At 52.1% G+C, this 21,616-nt stretch overlaps 1 long non-coding RNA gene across 1 annotated transcript; it reads left to right on the top strand.

Moving 5' to 3' along the window:
- The first annotated feature begins 2,719 nt into the window (after positions 1–2,719).
- Positions 2,720–12,174, top strand: LOC309849497. The gene is made up of 2 exons (XR_014303730.1): positions 2,720–4,627; positions 7,439–12,174. It is a non-coding gene; the product is annotated as an uncharacterized lncRNA (long non-coding RNA).
- Positions 12,175–21,616: the final 9,442 nt, after the last annotated feature.

The raw sequence follows: 21,616 nt of genomic DNA, 5'->3' as shown, positions 1-21,616 counted from the left end.
TAGAGATGCGCTTAGTCAGTAATATTTACTGACAATGAAAATTATGGTGACTAGGGGCGCCTGGGTGGCTCAGTGGATTAAAGCCTCTGCTTTTGGCTCAGGTCATGATCTCTAGGTCCTGGGATCAAGCCCCACATCGGGCTCTCTACTCAGCAGGGAGCCTCCTTCCCCTCCTCTCTGCCTGCCTCTCTGCCTACTTGTGATCTCTGTCAAATAAATAAAATCTTAAAAGAAAAAAAAAAAAGACCTTAAAAAAAATTATGGTGACTATATTCCAAACCAAAAATTGGGACCTGTGGTATAGCTAAGACTTTCGTCCTACTCCCCGGAAGAAACCCAGTCAAAGATGCACTTTGGATCTCAGTGGCGTTTCTGGGATATCGGTATGGTTTAAGGAATTAAAGCATTAAATAGTGAAAACTGGGGGTGCCTGGGTGGCTCAGTGGGTTAAGCCTCTGCCTTTGGCTCAGATCATGATCTCAGGGTCCTGGGATCCAGCCCCGCTTCGGGCTCTCTGCTCAGCAGGGAGCCTGCTTCCCCCTCTCTCTGCCTGCCTCTCTGCCTACTTGTGATCTCTCTCTCTCTGTGTCAAATAAATAAAAATAAAATCTTAAAAAAAAAAAAGAAAGAAAGAAATAGTGAAAACTGGATTCTTTCAGAAACTGTATGCGTGCGGCAGCAGAGTTGAGAAGAACACGTCATTCCCACTCTAGCATGAGCAGTCCTTTGTTTTCCTGAAACCCACACCCCCCCACCCCTCTACCCCTGTCATCTTTCCTCCTCTGGTGACCTGCTTCAAGAAGCTTTGTGGCTGATGGTGGCCACAGCAGAAGATCAGTTTATGGGGTGACCTCATACAAGTCACCTACCCACCTGCCCCCCGCACTTCCCCCCACCTCCTGCCTGATTCCCCCTGTTATAGAAGGGAAATAATAAGGGCCCGATTCCCATAAGAGACTCTTAATCTCAGGAAACAAATTGAGGGTTGCTGGGGGGAGGGGGGTTGGGAGAAGGGGGGTGGGGTTATGGACATTGGGGAGGGTATGTGCTGTGGTGAGTGCTGTGAAGTGTGTAAGCCTGAAGATTCACAGAACTGTACCCCAGGGCAAATAATACATTATATGTTAATAAAAAAAAAAAAATAAGGGCCCGATTCTCCCAGTGCACCTAACGCCTGGGAAAGTGCTCCCTGTGCACCCCGGTCCCTGTTGGCACTGGCGACCAACCAGCCTCAAACAAAAGCAGCAATGTACCTCCAGGCAAGGTATGTGGGGGTGAAAACCTCCTTCCTGCAGAACCAAATCCTTTTAGCTTTGTCTCTGAAGTACAAATGAGTTATTTATTAGTAAGAACACTCTTGCAGAAGGGTAAACTTTAACCAAGCCACAATATAGGGCAGCTTTTGAAGGGAGAGAAGAGGGACAGCATCTCCTGGGTCATCAGCACTCCTAAAAGTGTGATTTTAGTAGGGGCGCCTGGGTGGCTCAGTGGGTTAAGCCTCTGCCTTCAGCTCAGGTCATGATCTCAAGGTCCTGGGATCGAGTCCCACATCCCGCATCGGGCTCTCTGCTCAGCCAGGAGCCTGCTTCCCCGCCCCTCCCCCCCGTCTCTGCCTGCTTATGAACCTCTCTCTCTCTCTCTCTCTGTCAAAAAAATAAAATAAAATCTTTGAAAAAAAATTAAACAACAAAGGTGTGTTTTTAGTAGTGGAAGTTCACAGAGCTGATTGGAGTTGAGTGTTTCTTCAGCCTCTCAGAGGGAAAAAAATGTTATCCAGTGGTTACCAATGGTATGGGGACGCCAAGCCAACAGGGACACACTCATCTGGATAAGAAAATGGACTCAAAATACTTGTCAGTTGCATATTTGGGGGCTATGAAATCAGCATAATTTTGTGTCTTCGATCTTTCAAGTTTCATACCAGAGAGGAAGCCACCAAACTGTCCCCGGGAGCCATGATCAGGGACGGAACTCAGGGACCTCAAATGGACTGTGTTTGTGATGCAGTGTGGCTGCCTATGTTCTCACGATCCTGGAGCCTCACTGTTCTGGTTTTCTGGACAGCCCCTATCAGGAGAGCCTTTCATGGACGAAGCCCGTCTTGGCAACTGAAAACCTCAGGGATAAGCGACAGCAAAATGGACGCCTCCCTCCTCCCCCGCAAATTCTCTTCAGCCTTGGGGAAGAAAGACCCAATTTCAACAAAGAGTAAGGAGGCCTTTAAAAAAAAAAACAAAAACAAAAACCAAGTTTGGTTTATGTAAGTTCAGTAACGGTCAGACTATAAATCCTGACATTCTGGTCAAGAGCCTGTCATCTTGTAATAATCTCTTCCATCATATCTTAAAGAACATCCCTTGTGCTTGTTGTGTAGATAAGATAAACTCCCAGAAGTCGAAGGTTCCTCTTGTCACGTTATTGTGTCCGAGGAGCTAGAACTGGTCATTTTGACTTCAGTAAAATTTTTCGCTTTTCTCAACCCAATTACCATCACTGAGCTCTGTGAAAGTCCATGACACATGCTTCCTCCTCGTTAGGCATTTTGGACAAGTGTCAGCATTTAAGGTCATGAGAACTGGATTTTTGTTCCCTCTTAGGAGTGTGGTATTAAGAAAATTTAGCTGTGAACTAAGAGAGTTTACAGCCTTCCTGTCTGGAAGACGAGGAAGTCACAGTCTTCTTGTGGATGCACAACACTAGCTTGGTCACAGAGGGGGACATAAGGCAAGGGTCTCCACAGGAAGGCATCCGATGGCGAAGGACCAGAGGGAGGAATAAGGAACCCCCTCTGCCTTTGGAGGCCTTTTGCTCTACTCACTTGACAGTATGTCAAACAGACTTTCAAAAGAGATTTCTTCAGCTGAGTTTTGTTTTCAACATAAAATTCTTCTTCTTCTTCTTCTTCTTCTTCTTCTTCTTTTTTTTTTTTTTTTTAGGATTTTATTTATTTATTTGCCAGAGAGAGAGAGCGAGCACACAAGCAGCGGGGCAAGCAGCAAAGGGAGAATGAGAAGCAGGCTCTCCACTGAGCAGAGAGCCCAATGTTAGGCTTGATCCCAGGACCCTGAGATCACAACCAGAGCCGAAGGCAGATGCTTCACCTACTGAGCCACCCAGGTGCCCTTCAACATAAAATTCTTAATTGATAATACACGTCTTTATTTTCTAATTAATGTCCTAGAAGAGCGTAATAATTAATAATGCCATGCAACTGTTACATGCATTGGAAAGCAAAGTATTAAGGGTTCTGCAATTTTATATCCTTTGCCGCCCATAGGAAAGCACTTTCAGCCAGTGGCCTTAACCGTGATCTTGGGACCAACAGCTTCAGCATCAGCTGAGAACTTGTTCAAAGGGCAGAACCTCTGGTATCATCCCAGACCTACTGAAGCAGACCTCCCCCCAGGGCTAGGGCCCAACAGATGGGTTTCACAAGCTTTCCAGTTGATTCTGGAGCACGCTGACATTTGAGAACCACTGGGGGCTTCAGTGATGACAGAGCATCAGTGGGATGGGTCCTTTGCCTGAGTCTTTGCCCTTTCCTCCTGATTGGAAAAGGCAACTTGGCCAAGGGGATGATACTGAGACTGAGTAGCTATTGGATCCTTTTGGGGTTTGGCTCCACAGCCCCAGTGAAATCCTATAGCTGAATCCTTATTTGCCTTTCCTGGAAATAACTGTCCCCATCCTTGGATGCTTCATCTCTCTGTAACAATCCGTGGAGGCGAAACCCATTGTTCTCCCTTCGATGAATCGCACTGTCACAGACCTCGTCTGGCACCTCTGCTTTTTATCCTGTGACTGATGCTGCCTGCTATTGACTCCAGGCCCTGGTTTTGAGGGCTTTTTCATTCTCTTCCTGGAAAGACAGCTGGACCCTGAAAACGTCTTCGACAAACCACAGACGTTCATGTTCAAGAACACACACGGTAACATCTTTTAAATAATGTCCATCTCACCCTGGGAAGCTCATTCTGGCTGTCGACTTCTACTTCTTCTGACGTTGTGTGAGCCGTACCAGTAACTCCCGTTGCTGAGTGGGAGGAACCGTTTCGAACATTCACCACGCCTTCTCTCCTTGAGTCCCCACGAGGGTCCCTTCAGGTACAGATAATACCGCTATCCCCAATTTACAGAGGAAGACACGGAGGCCTTGACATACTCGAACCATGTACCCCAGATCCCATAACCCAACAACCACGACACAGCAAGCTTTTTAGTAACTAAGGTCAATGCTGATCTGCTGTATTTTGGCTCTCTTCATTGGCTTCCCAGAATATCCAGCCTCTAGCAGAAGCATCGGGGCGCAATGGATTGCTGGAAAACAGACGAAAAGAGAGATCCAGTGAAGAGGAAACAAAAGCTCTTGACAGAAACTCAGGGACCGGGGCTTGAGTTTTGGTTCTCCACGAACCAACCAGCTGGGCCCTTGCTTGGCAAGATGCCTCACCTCCCTGGTCTGTTTCTCAGACTGTGAACTATGGCAGTAAGGTCTACTTCTCAGAGCTGGAGTGAGGATCCGAAGCGAAACTCCCCCCCAGGGGATGCTAGGTATGTTAGTAATGCTTCCATAGCATAAGCAAGGAGCCCAGCCCTGGAACCACAGGGCCTTCATTCTTGTTGCAAGGCAAGTTACATTTCTCTGTTTTCTCTTGGGGGTGCGGGCGGTGATGGTGCAATCTGTGTAAGGGGATGGATGGTTAGGATGGGAACCACCCCGCCTCCTTGCCTCGGTGCTCCTGGCTGCTCCTGGCGCCTGATTCTCCGAGCCTCCTCAATGCCTTGCTTCAGGCCTTATCTGTTTATTTATTTTTGTCCTACAAAGTAGCTGGCAAACAACAGGCTTCTTATGTACATTTTGGTATTTGCGGATGGAGCCAGACAGGGTATGTGTTGGAATGCTCTAGCATTCGGGATGGGCACAGGCCAGGCCTGCTTCAGAACAGCGTTCTCCCTCCCCGCGGGTCAGATCTCCATGGTTAGGTGGTGGTGGGTGGATTGTGGGGCCCATCACAGGTAACCAGTACCCCTGGGGAAAGGGTTCCCAGGGGCGCTCTGCCTAGGAAACAGGACTGTGCTAATGCGGGCTGAGGTCAGGGTGGGCTGAGAGTAGCATAAGCCCCCACTGCGCCCTGTCTCTCTCATGCTGGAGTAGGTCCCCATGAAGGAGGGATGGCGGGGTGGTGGCGAAGCCTGGAACGGACATCCACACCTACAGGGGTCTCTCGGGATGGCTGGTGTGAGTGGAAAGAGAACCTGAAAGGTGGAGCGGGGAGGCGGGCTGCACAGGACCACCCTCCTCTTGGGAGGGGGGAGGAGTGAACCTGCCTCTGCCCGTCTGCCCCCACCCCCCCCCAACTCCCCACCCTGCTCCCCCACCGTGATGAAGGCAGTCCACACTTTCTCAGGCACCCAGAGTGTGGCCCGGGTGAGGGTCCAAGAGAAACAGAGGACCCAGTGTTTGTGTGTTTGGGAGGCTGGGAGGCTGGAAGGGGGGCTTCTTATCACTCTGTAGCCCCTCTCTTGTCAGAGTAGAGGCTCGGCAGCCGGATCTCCAGGTTCCCCCCATCCCCCTGAGGGTAATTACATGCCTCTTTGTGAAAGGAAATAGTTTCTCAGTTAAGCTGGGAAACCCCCGGCCCAGTGCCCCCTCCTCGTCGACAAGAAGGAAGCAGCTGTCTGTCCGCCGCGCCCCTCCCCCACACCCCTGCGCAGGGGTGCCGGCCGGCTGCACTCAGGACACTTCCTTTTGACCACGGAGGCCTCTGTCCCAACCTGCCGCTGGGCATGGCTGCGACACGGATGCTGGGGGGTGGGGGTGGGGGAAGCCCAGCAGAGGATGAGATTAGGTGGTGGCTGCCTGGCGGAGAGTCCCCGAGGGGCTTTTTATCCACAGTCCCTCAGCTGCAACTCCGAGTGAGGAGCAGTGTGGCTGGCCCACCCCTGCTGTGTCCAGCTGCTGGGGACCCGCCGGCTGCTTCCAGCTTGGCTGGGGGGCGGGAGGGCGGACAGGGCGGGGAGGCAGGGGAGGCTGGCGGAGGGCCCAGGCAGGCGGGCAGGATCTTCCTCCCCCGAGGCCTCCCTGGGCGGCCCAGTCCCCGGGAGGCGGTGGTAGAACACGGTACCACGTGGGCGCATAGGTGAGGAGGCCGTGCGGGGAGCAGCGAGGGGAGCAGGAAACAGCTGCGCTGAGGCTTCTCTGGAAGGGTTACTCATGACGCCTGTTCCAGGATGTGAGGGTTCTGGGCACCTTTCCTCTTTCCACCGCTGGAGAGAGGGAGAGGGCGGGACTGGGGGACCCGCCCCGCAGTCCCTTGGGCCCCACATGGGGGATTCCGGATTCCGGGAGAGGTGGCGGCACCGAGCCAGAGAGAATTCTCTGGCCTCTTCTCTGTGGCCTTCCTCCGACACCCCTGATCTAAGGGCGAGGATGCCCAAGGTTCTAGGTGACTCCCCCTGCCAATTCTCCCTTAACAAAATGCAAAGTCCAGGAGCTCCGGATTGGGAAAATCAGGAAGAGGCTTGAAGATTAACTGGAATTGATGGCCCTTCTCTGACCACACAGTGATTTCTTCCCTGAGAAAAATCAGACCACCCTTTTATTATGTCTCAACAATGTTCAGGCCCTAGCGGGAGGCAGACATAAACAGAGAAAAGGAACAGGGGACAAACAGAGACTCTGAGGCCCTTGGGGGCAGGCAATCTCTCAGATCTTTTTTTAAAATTGAGATCATTGTAAATTCCCATGCAGTTAAAAGAAATAATACAGAGCGATTATACACTTTGCTAAGTGGTAACTTTTAGCAAAACTTAGTGTAATATCAGGGCACCTGGGTAGCTCAGTCAGTTAAGCATCTGCCTTTGGCTCAGGTCATGATCCCACGGTTCTGGGATCAGGCCTCACATCAGGCTCCCTGCTCAGCAGGAAGCCCGCTTCTCCTTTCCCTCTGCCTCTCCCCCTGCTCATGCTTGGTATCTCTCTGTCGAACAAATAAATAAAATCTTAAAAAAAAAAAAAAAAAAAAAAAAACTTAGTGTAATATCACATCCGGGGCATGGACGCGGATACATCCACCAATCTCATGCAGATGGCCCATGACTCACCCGTGACATGCGTGTGTGTTTGCCTGGGTGTTGACTTTCCTACAGTCTTGTCACCTATGTACACCTGAGCTGTCGCAATCCAGATTCTGAATGACTACCCCACAGGGAACAGGATCCCTGATGTTGTCCTTCCGTAACCGGGCTCCCCACAGGCCATCCCTGACCCTTGGCAACGCTGGGCTCCATTTCTCAAGTTTTATTTCTATATGAAAGGAGTCATATAGCATGTGACTTGTCATATAGCATGGGACTGGCTTGCCTCTTGGCCTAATTCCCTGAAGGTGGCTCTCAAATTGTTATGTGTATCAATAGTTCATTCCTTTTTATTCTCCAGCCGTAATCTGTGGCCTGTTAGTGCCAGAGTCTGCTTGACTGCTCGCCTGTCGAAGGACATCCGTGTCGTTTCCAGTTTGGGTCCTATTACCAATAAGGCGGCTGTGGACATTGGCGTCCAGGTTTTAGGTGAACACTGAGTGGTTTTCTATCCAGTGACAGCATCCTGCGCGGATCCTCAGTTACCATTTCTTGGAAATGACAGAGGACAAGCAGCACTTCTATCCAGGGACAGGTGAACGAGAACACAGGAATTACCCCGCGTGAGGCTATGACCTCCAATAACCAGCCAAAAATCAAGACACCTCTGAGAAAAGATCGATCAGAGGAGGCAAGGTCATCATTAGAGGGAAGCAGCGGGACGGCAGGAGGAACCCAAAGGTAGGGCTCAGTCTCCAGGCGGAAGAGAATGAGAGCAGCGGACAGAGAGCACAGGGCAGTGCGCTCTGGTACGCAGAGAAGTTCCGGAGACGCCCAGGCGGCTCTAAGAGCAAAGAGAAGGGGGCTTTGGAAGCATACCTGATTCAAAATCCTGCCAGCACCCCATTTCAGCTGTGTTCTGGGCAAGGTCCCTAACCTTTTGTAAAAGGAAAATTTCTTTCTCGGAGGAGTCATAAGAATGAATGAAACAGTACGTTCAGAGTTCTTGACTCCAAGTGACCCCGAATAAATATTAGTTTCCTTCTCCTCTCCCTTCCCAAAGGGGAAGGAGGGCCCATAGATGTCGGAACGGGCTAATCAGAAGACTTCAGAAATCTGGTTTAAAGGAAGCCCACAGAGGCACAAGAGGAACAGGGAGAGTGTGATGAAGGGTGGGGAGCTCAGGCTCGGCAGCCCACTGGATTCCACACAGGCCGCCTCTCTCTGCTGTTGTGGCTGGGCATTGCCTCACCACAGAGCCGATGCCAATGGGGTTCCGGCCCAAGGGGTCGTCCCTTCCACTACTGCTCTGCTGGTGTTGTTTTTCTAGTTCTCCTTGCTATGTTAGAGGCCTGAGACGGACAGTGGTTGTTCCGCTTTGGAAAAGCAGTGGGGTTGTGCTGCGTAGAATCCCTTCCCTGCCAGATGCAAGCAACCGTCCACCAACCCCCCTCCCCTCCCTGCTTCAAATTCCAAACCCCAAACAGCCAAAGTCCTTGATGCCTCCAGAGCCTTCCAGAAACTTCCCTGCATGGCCCTCCTCCCAGTGGAGACTTTGATCTGACCAAGATGCTTAACCTTTTGATCCCACCATGGGACTGTACCCAGCCTTTGGCCCCTGGAAAGGGAGAAACGGAACCTTCCTTACTTGTTGCCATTCTTGTTTCTTTGAACAAGGGTTAGCTCCCTTTGGGTCTCTGCTCTGGAAGAGGAGATTGAAGACTCTTGACATCCAGTTCCCCTTCTTATCTCCTCCTCTTGCCTCCAGTGCCTCCCAGGTGCAGGCTGGGGTCCAGAGACCTGCCTGGGAAGAGCCCCTGGCCTTTGAAGCCAGTCTCTGAGGTGGCAGGGGACAAAAGGACACTGTTTTCCCAAATGCCTCCTTCTCTCTGCCAGTTGTCCCTTTCCTCCCTTTGGGTCTCAGAGGGCTGACTTCCTCAAGTCAAGGGTGATGATAGGAGAGATAGGAGAGGGAAGGTGGAGACCTAGAGTTCTCCCTGGATATATCTCCTAGCCTGTCTAGACCCTCCCCATGCTGCTCCAGTGCTCACACCAAACACCCTGTTTTGTTTCAAACTTGTTTTTTCACTGGATTTATTGATACCTCTTCTTGGCAACTCCATACCTCCAGAGCGATCTTTAAAAACATAAATTAGATTGCGTCCTTCCTCTGCCTGACTCTTTACAGTGTCTTTTGGCCATACAAGAATGAAATTCCTGTCATCTGGTTTCCACTCACTTTTCCCCACCCCATCTCTACCTCCTTCTCTTGCTCTGGCTTTCTTTCCATTCCTGGCACTTGTCGGCCTTACAGGCAGGTCCTGCCTCAGGACCTTTACACTTGCTATTCCATTTATCCAGGGCTTTCCTGTCAGATCTTCCAGGGGTGAGCTCCTTAGTTTTCAGGATCTACCCAAACGTGTCACCTCCCCTCTTCAGAGGGTCCTTTCTTTCTTGACCTCCCTCCCAACTCCTCCCCACAGGCCCTCTAACTCTTCATTTTGTTTTCCTTCCTTCACAGCCATCGGAAATTATTTAGATAGGAATCTGTGTGGTTTCCCTGCTGGAATGTATACTCTAAGACATGGGGACCTTGCCTGTCTTCTCCACCTGTGTGTCCCCAGCATCTAGAAGGGGCTGAGCCAATGTTTTGTTGGATGGCAGATGAATCCTCCCGAGGTTGCCCTGGGGCTGGAAAAGGCCCATAATGTGGGCAGAACACTGGTTCCGGATACTGGACAACCCAGTGGCGGTTTACATCCCCGCTTTGCCATACTCACTGCACAGCCCCAGACAAGTCACCCTGTCTCTCTGCATTTCATGTTCCTCGGATGTAAAACACAAATGCTACCATTTAGCTGCCTTGAGGACGAGAGAATCATGTGAAAGCACAAAATAGATCCGGAATAAGCACTGGTTTAAAAATAAACCCACACGGTTATCCAAAGGCAGTAAAATAGCCCCTAGGTGCGGGAGCGCACCAATCTCTTCGCCACTCCTTTAATCAACATTATCGTCCTTTTTATTTAAGGAAGGTGACATGCAAGGTGATGGCAAGGGAGAGACAAAGACAAAACCGCCCCTCCCCCCACCGGGCAGATCCAGGCCCCCTCTGGGTTTTGTGAGGCCTGAGGGCGAGGGAAGGGTTTTTACATTTATACGGGGTGGGAAAAAAAATAAAATAAATAACAAGACTAACGCGCGACCCATGAAAATTGTATGAAATTCAAATTTCGGGGTCCAGAAATGAAATGAAATGGGAACACAGCCACCCCCACTCACGGGCCTGGCATCTGTGGCCGGGCGCTGGCAAGAGCTGAGCCGCATGGCCCCCCACAAATTTACTATTTGGCCCTCCCCGGAAGAAGTGCGCGGCCCGAGGCTGCTGGTCAGAAGCGAAGGGCTTGTCTCAGAGGCTGCTTGGCAGTGAGGAGGACAGCATGACCTGGTTGGGGGGACCCCTCCCCTTTCAGGGCTCCCTGTGGCCTGCCCTGGAAGGCCTGCTCCACCCCTGCCCCCGTCAGAGAAACAGAGGGGGCTGCACCTGCTAAGCCTTCTGGGGAAGAGCCCCCTACCCCCCCAACAGCTCCCTTGCCCTGTGGCAGCCACTGGCCTCCCCTTCCCCTTCCTTGTTCCCTGGGGGGAGGGAGGGGGTGTGGCGGTTCCAGCGGCTTAACCTCAGGCACGGCAACTGTAAAAGGCGGGGAGCCCCCAGCACCCTTTCTCCTCAGAAGCTGGGCCACGTCCACACCGCAGGCCCCGTGTAGGAGGCAGCCAGCGAGAGCCCAGGTAGATTCTTAGAAAAAAACCAGGAGAGCAAGCTGCTTCTAGGAAGTGGCAAGTCTGCTCCTAATGACAGGCCTCTCTCCCTGGGGAGCTTATAATCACCTCGGGAGGCTCCCAGTCCCTGTGGCGGCTGAGACGGTGGCCTTAGGGGTGGGGAGGGGTGTGCAGTCTCCCAGGCTGTGCAGGGAAGGAAGAAGAATCAAAATGCAAATGCGGAGACTCAGTCCTTGAACTGGCCTGGGCGCTGGGGATGGCAGGGCAATGCAGCCGCAGCCCAGGGCAGAAGCAGAAGCCTGCTGTTCCCTCCTGGTCCTTCTGCGGGTCCCCCCTCCACCTCTCTGGGGAGTCTGGAGGGCAGGGCAGAGCCCCCCCAATGCTGCCCTGTGCCTGTCCTAGCAAAGACTGCTGTGGGCGCAGAGACAGCCAGAGCGTGGTCCTGCCTCCCTGGCTCAGGTCCCAGCACCCTCCTCCCGCTTAGGTGGCCTCCCCTTCAAGTAATCAAGGTCAAGGGGCTAGGGGTTGGGGCCAGGCTCCAACACTCAGCAGATGTGCAGCCCTAGCGAGTCACCTGCTACCTCTGAAGTTGACAATACCCTTTTCTAATAATACCTGTCTCCCAAGGTCATCGTGAGGACCAAATGACATGCCGAGCACGAAGCCATAAGGCCTGGGAGGGAATATTCCCGGGAATGAGCTATGATCTTCGTGCCCACCCCTTGCAATACACAGAGTGAGCCTACAGGCCCAAAGTGGCTGAGTGACTTAGAAATCACCAAGGCCTAGCATGTCCCTAGCATGTCCCAAGCAGAGGAGGAGGGGGGGCTGGAGGCTAAGTCACTCAGGGGTGTGAGTAAGGGGAGGGAGGCCTGCTTCGGAGCTGGGAGGCCTCACAGACACTATCAACAGCTCACATCCAGAGAGCCCACCCCGTGTGGTGTGATCTCAGTATCTCTGATAAGGCCCAGCTTTCCGGTGCCTGCCCTGGCAGTTAGCAGGAGATGGTAGTCTGCTTCCTGCCGGGCCCAGAGCAACAGCGCCTCTGGTCCCTGGCTCTCCCCCACTGCTCACCTGCCCAGGGTAGAGAAGGTGGGGGAGAGAGAGGTTTTGAAAGTATGGATTTCAGGGGTGTCTTGGTGGCTCAGTGAGTTAAGCCTCTGCCTTTGGTTCAGGTCATGATCTCAGGGTCCTCGATGGAGACCCGCATAGGGCTCTCTGCTCAGCGGGGAGCCTGCTTCCCCTCTTTCTCTGCCTGCCTCTCTGCCTACTTGTGATCTCTGTCAAATAAATAAATAAAATCTTAAAAAAAAAAAAGTGTGGATTTCAGGTGGCGCCTGCCACTTGCCTCTTTTATTCTTGGAAGGTGTTGGTGAAGTCCTAGAAACCCCCACGTGACCCCTGGGGAGCGCAGCACAAAGGGGGTGGGCCTTGGGTTCTAGTCCAGCTCTGCCACTCTGTAGCCTTGGTAAGTCACCTCTCCAGTCCTGTGTCCTCATCCTAGAAACGCAGAAATGACACCTTTCCTGTCTGTTGCTCAGAAAGGTCAGGAGCAAATGGGAGGTGTCTGGGCAAGGGTTTTAAAAACAGTGCGATTCGCGGGCAAGGGACTGCTACTTTCATGGATGGGGCAGGGGTCAAAGACACAGACTGGCAGGGTGAGGGGGACAGAAACTGGCAATGGCCCTGAGAAAGGGGTGGGAGGCAGGGGATGGGGGGAGAGGGGCTAGGACAGTGATTATTTACTGCTCTGCATCGGACACTAAGCGAAGTGCCCCGTACTTCTCACACAACCCCATGGGATGGGTACTACAGTCCCCATTTTGCACAAGGCAAACTAGGCTCAGCAAAGTTAAATCATTTGCCCCAAGTTTACCTCTAGTAAGGGCACAATTGGCCAGCAAGCCCAAGTCTAACTCCAGAATCCATGATCTTTGCACCTACCAAGTCTCTGGAGACCCTATTCTGGTTGTAGGTGTAAGATTAAAAACTGGGGTAGGTGGGGTGCCTGCATGGCTCTGTGGGTTAAGCCTCTGCCTTCGACTCAGGTCATGATCTCAGGGTCCTGGGATGGAGCCCCGCATCGGACTCTCTGCTTCCCCCTCTCTCTCTGCGTGCCTCTCTGTCTACTTGTAATCTCTCTCTGTGTCAAATAAATAAGTAAAAATTTTAAACAAACAAACAAACAAACAAACAAAACCAGCGGTAGTAGGACAGAAATGACCCAAAGCGGAGGAGGGGAGAGTCAGGAAGTATTTCTCAGACTGGGGCACAGCCTGGTCCACGGAAGATGCCAGGGCCATGGCCAGCCCGTACAGAGCTTTTATGCAATGTAGAGAAAGGGGGATGCAGCCATGAGCCTCACTTACTTGTGCCTGGGGGGTGAATAACATGTACAACTGTACATGGCAGCCCTGGGAGGGCCTCTGAAATTAATTAAAGTAAAGAAAAACCAGGAGCACCTGGCTAGCTCAGTCAGTAGAGATGTGACTCTTGATCTCGGAGCTGTGAGTTCAAGCCCCACATTGGGTGTGGAGCTTACTTAGGAAGAAAGGAAAGGAAATGGAAAGAAAAGGAAAAGAAGAAACAAACGAAAGCTAAGATATCGATTCTGTGGCTTGATCCCTCACCCTTTCCTGGCCTTGGAGCCCAGAAGAAGGGCCCCTCCTACCAATTCTTTCTGTTTCTCTGGGACTGCAGAGTTTGGGGACTAGTGGCCCTGCCCAGACCTAGACTACAGGCCTGTGCCTCTCTTCCCCGTAGGCTTGGGGATGGATTGTGCAAAAGCAGTACCATACCCAGAGGCAAGAGGTTAGTTCACCATCTAATTACTAATTACTCACTTGCTTATTTTACTGAGCATTGCATCAGGACCGTGAGAATGGCTTTACAGCCGCTTAAATTAGTATCAGCTCCCCTCACCCGGCAGACACGCACACAGATGCAGGGACAGTAGTAAATCCTGCCAAAAGTCACTCCAACCCAACCTATTCCCCACAACTCCTGGCCCATTCAGGTCATCCCTCACAGAAGAGGAAAAGCTGCCCTGCCGACAGGATTCCCCCTATCGGATCCCTACGATGGGGCTTGCCGCGGGTCATCCTTCCTTAGGCCGTCGATCTACTGCTCTGGGTTCAGCTTGAGGGGGCACTTAGGGAAGGGAGGTTAGTTATGTCACACCTTACCTGGGCTGCCTGGGAAGTCCCTCCTCTAGTCTGACTCCCACCCCTCCTGCTGCAGTCCTAGCATTTACCCCCCCCCACACCTCACCTGACCCCTCCCTGCCCCTTCGTGACAGCACTTAATGGTGGGTATGGCTGAGCCCTCCTCCTTGCAGTCCTGCCTTGCAGCGCCACAGGTCAGCCCCACAGGTCAGCCCCACAGGGAGAATGGATCGAGACCTTGCTTGGAGCCTCTTCCCTTGCACCCTCCTGCCCCTTGCCTGACCCCTCTATGTTCCCCTCCTCTGAAGACCATGGAGTCACAGATGGCAACCAAATCCCCTTCGAGCCGCTTGGCCTCCCAGTCTGGGCTCTGTCTGGGCCTGCACAGGGCACCCAGGCGCAGAGCAGAGAGGGGGAGAGTGGATCTCGGTTCTGGCCACCAGGCAGGGAACTCGGGGCTCTGAGCACACCCACAGGATGGGCCTCGGGCTCTCGCTGGCTTCTGCTCTGCCACCATGGGCGAGTTTCTTGGCCTCAGTTTCCTCGTCTGTAAAAGGAAGTCGGTACCTGCCTACCATAGAGGGACCTGTGAGAATCAAACCCGATGTCTGCGAGAAAGTGCTTTGTAAGCTGTTAAGTATAGCACAGAAGCAAGTAATTATCATTCCTTGTCACCAGCACACTGGCCTCAGAACCCCGGCTGGGGACTTGCCAGCCGGGCCCGGCTTCCCCGGATTTACCGCACTGAACCCTGCGATTGCGTCTGACCTCTGGACTTGCTGTGTAGCCCCGAGGGTCCTGCACTTGCAGTTCTGCCGCTGAATCCGAGTTTTGCAGCACGTTCTGTTTCCCTGTGAAGACCGCATGGCGCGTGAGGGCGAGGAGCACGCCCCCTCCGTTCCTTCTCACCCCTGCAGGGCGCGGCCGGGAGGATTCCGCAGGTAGGCCTGGATGCTTCTCCCTTATTTAGGCAATGGCCTGCATTCCTACCAACAAACTTTCTGCATAAAAATTGAGAATCCCAGGTTAAGGGACTTGCTTGCAGGCATCAAATTACTACATCCCAGCACAGAGCCTGATTTGTAATTGTTATTTAATAAATGTTTGTTGAATGAGAAATGAATGACTGGATGCCTGGTGAGGAGCCTTGGAGAGCCCACACTTTTTCCACCGGAGCACACAGCCTCTCAGAGACGAGCTGGTGGGAGAGCTCAGGGCGGGCGGGGCGGGGAGCCTGGGAGCCGGGTTGCCTCCGGCTGTCCCTCCCCATTCTCCGACCCCCCCCCCCACCACCTAGTTGGCCCCTCCGGCGGTCTGAGCTCCTGGAGCAGAATCCCTGGCATTCACGGGGGCTTAATCACCTCGTTGCTTCAGGCATTTTAGAACCCAGCCCAGTTAACAAGTGTCTTTCTCAGTTAGGGCCTTACAGGGAAGCTGCCCGGTTCACTCCTGAAACCCGTTCGGGGAAGACTGTGCTACCTTTCTCACCTCTGCCGCACTGCCCCGAAGGAGTCCTGTCCGGGCTCTAGCCCCAGTCCCGACCAGCCTGTTTGGTTTCTCAGACTGAGCCCTCTCCGCTCCAGTTCCAAGGCTCCTGGACTCGAACATTCTGCTGATGCCCTTAAAATACAGGGGATGCTAAAGGACTCAGGTCTGGCCTTTGAGAGAGGAGAGTGGGATGGGGCGGGTTTCGCCGGCTCCGGAGCTGGGAAGAGCCGTTGTGCTCACCCAGGCTCACCCTCTACCTGGTACCTCAAAGCCTTGCAATGGCCCCACCAACTTTTTTTTTTTTTTTTTTAAGATTTTATTTATTTTAAAAAAATTTTACTTATTCATTAGAGAGAGAGCAGGAGTACACTAGCAAGGGGGAGAGGGAGAAGCAGACTCTCTGCTGAGCTGGGAACCCGTGGGGCTTGATCCCAGACCTGGAGATCATGACCTGAGCTGAAGGCAGAGGCTTAACCATCCGAGCCACTCAGGTGCCCTGGTCCCTACTACCGTCCTTAACCTGCTTCCAGCTGCTTGGGAACCGCACGCTTAGTGAACTCATCTGTGATCTGGCTGCTGTGACTCTCCACTGCTGTAGGTCTGCCCTCTGAAGCCATTCCTTTTTGACACTGACTTTGCTGCAAAAGCCGGCACCTCTGCAAGGAACCTTGGGCGGGCGCCATGGTTCCCCACCTCTGTTCTCTGCTCGGCTGGATCTCTCTGCTTTGGAGGCAGTTTTGGTCTCTCCCCTGGTTCCCTAAGGGACCCAGGTGGGTCAGGAGGGAGGGAGGGAGGGAGGAAAGGCAGAAAAATCAGAAGGAAGTTTAAATCCACAGGAAAGTTCTCTTCCTGAAAGGGTTTCTGGTTTTCAAGGTCAGAGGGAATTTTCGTGAAGGAAGTACCCTCGAAGGTGTTGTGTTGTTTTAGAACCTTCCCTGCATGGGGCACCACTCAAATGGGACTGTCCCCTGCGTTGTAATGGGGGGCTGCATTGGCCAGCGATTCCAAGGCTCTGCCTTCTAGAAATGACAATCCAAGAGGAGCAAGAGTGGCCTCAGGAACCAGAAGCTGCTGTCATTTCCAACCTTGAGCTTGAGAGGAAGACGTGGTTGCCCAGTTCTCCTTTCACTGGGCTCAATATCTTCCTCTTTTGCACCCATGAAGTTTTTGTTCAGGGTGGAAATGTGGCCCAGGTGTGTGGGTATAACCCCTCCAGTTCACTTTTCTCAAACTCTGCTCCATCTCATTTCTTCGCCCAAACGTCTAGGGGCAGGAGGCCCTGGGGCTGGTTTTCCTGCTCAGGTCCCTGGTGATTTCTTCTTCTTCCTCTTCTTCTTCTTCTTCTTCTTTTTTTTTTTTTTTTAAAGATTTTATTTATTTATTTGACAGACAGAGATCACCAGCAGGCAGAGGGGCAGGCAGGGTGGGTGGGAAGCAGGCTCCCTGCCGAGCAGAGAGCCTGATGCAGGGCTTGATCCCAGCACCCTGGGATCATGATCTGAGCCGAAGGTAGAGGCTTTAACCCACTGAGCCACCCAGGTGCCCCTCCTTGGTGATTTCTCATCCCTCTTTCTTCCTCCTTCCTTTGTCTTATTTTATTCTTTTCCTTTAAAAAATGGTGTCTATTGAGTCTATTTACAAAAGCAATCTAAGATCCATGCAGGGAATGTGGAGATATGGAGATTTCCCTAGGTGCGCAGCCTCAGATCAAAATCACCCTTCCCAATTACAGAAAACCAGTGTTCACCTTTTGGTTATTTACTTATGTTTTTTAAGTAAGCTCTATGCCCATCGTGGGCCTTGAACTCATGGCTCGGAGCTCAAATCACATGCTCTACCTACTGAGCCAGCCAGGCATCCCTGGTTGTTGTTGTTATAATTTTTATTTTTAGAGATTTTATTTATTTATTCGACAAGGAACACAAGCAGGGGGAGTAGGAGAGGGAGAAGCAGGCTTCCTGCCAAGCAGGGACCCTGACGCAGGGCTCGATTCCAGGATCCTGGGATCATGACCCAAGCCGAAGGCAGATGCTTAAGGACTGAGCCACCCTGGTGCCCTATTTTTTAAAATCATTTCGCTGTCTAGATATATACTTAAGGTTTTTGTTTTGTTTGTTTTTTAAGTAGGCTCCAGCCCAACATGGGGCTTGAACTCATGACCCTGAGATCGAGAGTCTGCATGCTCTACTGCCCCAATATATACTTAATTTTTAAAACTTTTTACTTTGAAATAATTTTATATTTACAAAAAAGTTGCGAAGATAATACAGCGTTCCCATATAGCCTTCCACCAGTTTCCTTGGACGTTAATGTAACTACAGTACAATTACCAAACCTTGGGCACTAATATGGGTGGAGTACAATTTACTAAACTGCAGATTTTATTCAGTTTGTCCCACTAAGTTCCCTTTTCTATCCCAAAATCCAATCCAAGATGCCACATTGTATTAGTATATACCTAATTTAAAAAAAGTTGTATATCCCCCTGTGCATGCTAGTTTGTAGTCAGCTATTTCCATTGGTATATATCATCAGTGCTTCCCTGTCAATTAAAATTCCCCAACGTGGGGACAACTGGCTGGCTCCGTCCATAGACTATGCGACTCTTGGTCTCAGGATTATGAGTTAGAGTCCCACACTGGGTGTGGAGATTCCCTAAAAATAAAATCTTCAGGGGTTCCTGGGTGACTCAGTTGGTTAAGCATCTGCCTTTGGCTCAGGTCATGGTATTAGGGTTCTGGGATCCAGCACCCCTCCACCCCCACCGCAGTGGACTCCCTGCTCAGCGGGAAGCCTGCTTCTCCCTCTGCCCTTCACCCCATCCATGCTTTCTTTCTCAAATAAATAAATAAAATCTTAAAAAAATAAGGGCTCATGGATGGCTCAGCTGGTTAAGCCTTTACTTTCAGCTCAGGTCATGATCCCATGATTGAGCCCTGCATCAGGCTTCCTACTCACTGGGGAGCCTGCTTCTCCCCCTCCCTCTGCCTGTTGCTCCCCCTGTTTGTGTGCTCATGTGTGCGTGCACTCTCTCTGTCAAATAAATAAAATCTTAATAAAATAAGATAAAATAAAATAAAATTTTTCTATGTTATCGCCATTTTTTAAAAAAAGATTTTATTTATTTATTTGACAGACAGAGATCACAAGTAGGCAGAGAGACAGAAGCAGGCTCCCCACCGAGCAGAAAACCTGATGTGGGGCTCAATCCTAGGACTCTGGGATCATGACCTGAGCCCAAGGCAGAGGCTTTAACCCACTGAGCCACCCAGGCGCCCCTGTAAAGGTGGCATCATGTTCCACTATAGAGATTTGCCTTAAATTGCTTACCAGTGGCTTATTATTCTGCCGTTGTTTAAATTATTTCTAGGGGCACCGGGGTGGCTCAGTGGGTTAAGCCTCTGCCTTGGGCTAGGGTCATCATCTCAGGGTCCTTGGATCAAGCCCCGCATTGGGCTCTCTCTCTTGGGAGCCTGCTTCCCCCTTTCTCTCTGCCTGCTTGTGATCTCTCTCTCTCTCTGTCAAATAAATAAATAAAATCTTTAAAAAAATTGTTTCTAGTTTTTCACATTATGAAGAATGATGAGATGAACACCTTGTGCATATTTCTGATACATTATGTGATACAAAATAATCTCTGATTATTTTGCCACGAGAGAAATCCCGTAAATGGAATTACTGTGTCCAGGAGACCCAACCCTCCTCTCCCTTCCCAGTCCACAGCCAAGATCTGGCTCTGCTGGTGGCCTTTGTGCTTCAAGGGACGCTCACATCTCATCCTGAGGCAGGCAGGGGAAAAAGCAAAGAGGCCCTTAAGCGACCACAGTCACTGGGTGGTGGAGATGGCTGGACAGCAAGGGGAGCCGGAGCCTTCAGACCTTCTCAGCCTTCTTCCAGGCTAACCAGCCCCAGCTGGGTATCTGATCTCTGTAGAAAGAGGATGATGCTTCTTCTGAGTCCAGGGATAATGGGAAGGGACTGTGGTGGGGGTGGAGCCCAAGCTGCTAATGCGTTTTTGCCAGCATCTTTGGTTTCTCCAATATCCAGTCAGACTATTAGCCATTCCCCAAGGATGGCCTTGCTCCTCACGTCATCCCCCATTTCCTATAAATGGGAAGTGGCTAGGGAGTAGGCTCTGTGTGTGTGTGTGTGTGTGTGTGTGTGTGTGGTGAGGGGCAGGGAGGAAGGAAAGAGACATGGCGGTTTTCCTACAGTAGACTTCCAGGGTAACTGAGGCCCAGGGAAGCTTCCACTTATGCAGAAGGACCCAGCAGTGTGAGAAGCACTATGGGTGTCAGGATGTTCTCTAAGACTCGGAAGTCGCTGGTGAGCCTCTGCCTTGTTTCTGGAGCCCAGAGATGATGGGGATGTGTGGCTGGGGAGTCGTCATTGGACCAAAGAATTGCCTCAGCTTCTTTATCCAAAAATGGTACTGGTGTCTCGAATTGTCATAAGGAAGGAGTGAGCTAAGATACGGGCAGCATGTAGAAAAGTACCTGGTACCATCAGTTAAGAGTCAGTTATTATTATCATGACATGAGGCTGAACCAGCAGAAAGAGAAGGAGGGAGCATCTTCATAGCAGATGGCCCAGCGGGACCCTGTGCCCAGTGGGCAGGCCCTGGCGAGGGCTTCTACCTGGCTTGGTAAAGAAGTTCACCTGTACTTACTCACTCAAGGTGACCACTGCTGAATAGGGCCCAGGATCTCAGACCACGCTGTCTGCTCACCGCCCAAAGCACAAGGCATGAAGCAGGTCGGCTCCTGGCCAAAAGTCAAGGGGGCAGAGAGGGGCTGCTTCTCCTCTGAGGCAGGACAGACTTGTCTGTCCTGCTCCCAGAACTGTTTCCCCAAGCCTGGAAAATACCATCGTCCACTCTCTCCTGCTCTGTAATTTTCCAGCTGACCTGGGATTCCCTCTGACTCCAGCCATCTTTTCTGGGGCAGAGGGGACACCAGCTCAGGGACCCAGAACTCTACCCTAGTCTCTCTGCAACGTGGGTATGCCAAAGGCTTGGCTAAGTCACTGGGGCACCAGAGGGTCACCTGTTGGGAGGAATGAGTGCTGAGACAGTTTCCAAGTGTCTAGTGACTTTGAACGTTCTCAACTTTGCTCTGCTCTCCATTGCACCTGGCCCCCTCCTGTACTTCCCACTTTTCTTGGCCTCCCAGCTTCCGTGCCCGTAGAGATGTTCTGGCCAACTGCTTACAGAAGCCCCGGTAGGGAAGGGACTTGCTTCCCATCACACCTGGTTGGTGACAGGGCCAGCACTGGGTCCCAGTGACCCAGGTGCCCAGTCCAGGCTACAGCCAACTAGGTTCTCCCCTTCAGAGGCATCTTGCCGTGATGCGGTGGTATTCAAGCGAAGAAACCACACACCTGTGATTTCTCTCCACCCCAATACAATGCCCCGAAGGAAAAAGGCACAGCTGGGCCTCCCCCACCCCAAGGCTAGCCTGGGCCTCCAGTTCTGTGTCTCCCACCTGCATTGTTCTGCTCTTGTCAAAGGCCTTCTGGAAACACGGGATCTGTTGGGAACTTGCTCAACAGCCGACAAAGGGGACATTTCACTTCAGCTCCTCACTCCCTCTCCCCCGGTCACATCTTTCAGGGGACACCAAATTGAAATTCGGCTCTTAACTTCAAACAGAGGGACTGAGGACTGAGTTAGGAAACGCTTTCTGCTTCGGAGGGTGGCGAACGGCAGGAAGAGCGACCGGGGGAAGAGGGTGCCATCTCCTTCGAACGGCTGGTCCCGGCTGGGTGGGGTGCAGCTCCGCCCCCGGACCGGCGGACGGCCAGAACAGCACGTGCGGGTAATGGTCGCAGACTGGCTCCGGGGAGGGGAGGTGCCCCGCGGAGCCGGGCAGTCTCTACCTAAATGTTTTGGTGGCGAGCGGCGAGGGGGCGGTGCACGGCCCTAGGTAATGACAGGGCAGGCGGGGAGCCACGCGGGGGCTGCCCGTCTCGGTCGCGGCTACAAAGACCGCTCCGAGACCTCCCGCTTTCTTCCCCCGGGACCAGCCCCACCCCTTCCCACCCCTTCCCACCCCTCCCGCACCCCCCACCCCCGACCCGCCTCGCCTCGCCCCTCCCCCTCCCGCAGC

This window comes from Mustela nivalis, assembly GCF_964662115.1.
Source record: "Mustela nivalis genome assembly, chromosome: 16".
Lineage (NCBI taxonomy): Eukaryota > Metazoa > Chordata > Mammalia > Carnivora > Mustelidae > Mustela > Mustela nivalis.
The sequence above is the reverse complement of the archived record's forward strand: the minus strand, read 5'-3'. Positions and strand labels throughout refer to the sequence as shown.